The sequence below is a fragment of the Peromyscus maniculatus genome, chromosome 7, assembly GCF_049852395.1.
Source record: "Peromyscus maniculatus bairdii isolate BWxNUB_F1_BW_parent chromosome 7, HU_Pman_BW_mat_3.1, whole genome shotgun sequence".
Taxonomy (NCBI): Eukaryota; Metazoa; Chordata; class Mammalia; order Rodentia; family Cricetidae; genus Peromyscus; species Peromyscus maniculatus.
This window is the reverse complement of record NC_134858.1, coordinates 35,692,158-35,694,743: the sequence shown is the minus strand read 5'-3', so window position 1 is coordinate 35,694,743 and position 2,586 is coordinate 35,692,158. Positions and strand designations below refer to the sequence as shown.

Below are 2,586 nucleotides of genomic sequence, written 5' to 3'. Positions count from 1 at the left end.
CCATCAGATGACTAAAATGTTTCCCTTCATCAAGAACCGAGTGGTGGTGGCATAAGCCTTTAATCCCAGCACTCAAGAGGCAGAGCCAGGTGGATCTCTGTGAGTTCGAGGACAGCCTGGTCTATAGAGTGAGATCCAGGACAGGCACCAAAACTATGAGAAGAAACCCTGTCTTAGAAAACAAAACAAACAAACACACAAACAAAAAACAAAAAGAAAAAGAAACAGACCGAAGTGAAGAAGGGATTAGAAGAGAGAAGGACAATTATGTCCTTGTGCATCCAGTTTGCATTTTATCCTTGATTTTCAAGTTGTCAAATTAGCATATTTAGGTCACTGGGCTAAGCTTTGAGGTGCACTAGTGAAACCCTTTACTGTATTCAACCTCTGAGATGTTAATTGAAGAAGACAATGCTGTTCCTTATTCTGGTAGCTTGAAAGGTGGACTCAAGACTTTGAAGCTGTTTCTTTTTTGACATTCAAACAAGTCACTGACATTTGAAGGGGAAGATGTGTTTTTAAATTCCTTTCTTTCCCCCTGAAATATCACTTATTTTTCCAACTCCACAGATTCTCTGGAAGAAGAATGGCTTTTGAAAATGATTATTTTCTAAGTAAATTCATTCTCTTGGGGATAACAGACCAACCTGACCTTAAAATACCATTGTTCCTCCGTTTTCTGGTAATATACATGATCATTGCATTGGGGAATGTGACCTTGATCATTCTGATTGTGTTGAATTCTCACCTCCACACACCCATGTACTTTTTCCTGTTTAACTTGTCTTGCATTGATCTCTGTTACTCTTCTGTGATTACACCCAAAATGCTGATGAACTTTATAGAAAAAAAAAGAATGTTATCTCTTACACGGGATGTATGACCCAGTTCTACTTCTTTTGTTTTTTATGTCATCTCTGAATGTTATGTGCTGACTTCAATGGCCTATGATCGCTATGTAGCTATCTGCAATCCACTCTTGTATAGTGTTGCCTTGTCTCCTAAGGTATGTTTCTATCTAATGCTTGGTTCATATTTGATGGGGTTTTTTGGTGCCATGATCCACACTGGATGCATCCTGAGATTGACCTTCTGTGATGTGAGCACCATCAACCACTACTTCTGTGATGTCCTCCCTTTACTGCAGCTCTCCTGCACCAGCACCTATGCCAATGAGATAGAGCTGCTCATTGTAACAGGAAAAGACATCATTGTGCCCACAGTCATTATCTTTACCTCTTATGGTTTCATCCTTTCCAGCATCCTCAAAATAAGATCCACTGAAAGCAGGTCCAAAGCCTTCAGCACCTGCAGTTCCCATATGCTTGCTGTTTGTCTATTCTTTGAATCAGGTGCATTCATGTATCTCAAACCTACCTCAGCTGTATCTATGGATGAGGGAAAATTCTCTTCTATTTTTTATACCATTGTGGTTCCCATGATGAACCCTTTAATCTACAGCTTGAGGAACAAAGATGTTAAAGTGGCTGTGAGAAAAACCTTGAGCAGGAGAATGTATTGATCAGACACTGAATCTCTCTGAGCCTGTAGGTAAACCATGGGGAGAGTATGTTTGCTATTTTTGATATGGTATTTTTGTATTTAATATATTTTATCATAGTATATTACATTTAGTATGTTTTGTTTAAAATATATTAACATCAGTTTTTTTTTTATTTTCTGTGGGGGCCCACAGAGGCTCCCTAATAAGGTCTTACTCAAGGTCAGAAGTCTGACCTTGCTTTACCCAACAGGGCTTGCATAATAGGATGATTTGGCCAGGAGCATGTTTACCAGATGTTTTGAAGGGTCTACACTTGGCTGTATTTTGTGCTTTGATCTTGAAAGGGCAAGGTCTTTTGCCTCTCCCCTTAGTAGTGTATAACAAGTCCATTGAAATAAATCTCAAGGCAACTGGGTATTGACCCAGGGCCTCCCAAAGCTATCCTGTGTCTCTGTCTTTCTCTCCATCTATGCCTATATTTCTATCTAATACTTCCTCATTCCTCTCTGCTCCCCCCAAGAACCCTTTGACAGGTTAGAGCTGGACTCCTACACTTTTCGTATTCATTGAAATTGGAAATTATCTGGTTTTCATCATTTTCTTTTATATATATTTTGTTTTCTCATTGTGTGTAAAGTTGATACTTTTATCATTGTACTTCTTTAGAATAGTATTAAGTAGTTCTTCTCTTTTGTTGTTTGTTATTATAGACATTATCATTGGAGATATTGAAAACTTTTCTCATATTAATTAAAATAAAGTTGTCTGCATGCCTATGTAGATAACTGGCTATATTTGCCATTTGAATTGAAATATGAAATCCTCTTTGTGTCTCTGTGTTCTTATCTTTTGATCCTCTACTGGACAAGAATGTTTTTACCTTCTAATGCCAGTATTTATTTAATAGGTATTAAGTACATGTTTAATTAAATATGTATTTATTTAATTAATAGTCAAATAGGTATTTAATACATATTTCTGCATTGGCCATTGTTTATGACCTACTGCAAGTGTACTTGTGGTTGCACAGAACATTGTCTCACTACATGTTTGATGTTTACCTTGTAAATATAAACAAGTAA

The 2,586-nt window shown here is 37.1% G+C and overlaps 1 pseudogene; it reads left to right on the top strand.

The window, feature by feature from the left end:
- The first annotated feature begins 586 nt into the window (after positions 1–586).
- LOC102910855 (olfactory receptor 8B8-like) lies at positions 587–1,522 on the top strand (annotated as a pseudogene).
- Positions 1,523–2,586: the final 1,064 nt, after the last annotated feature.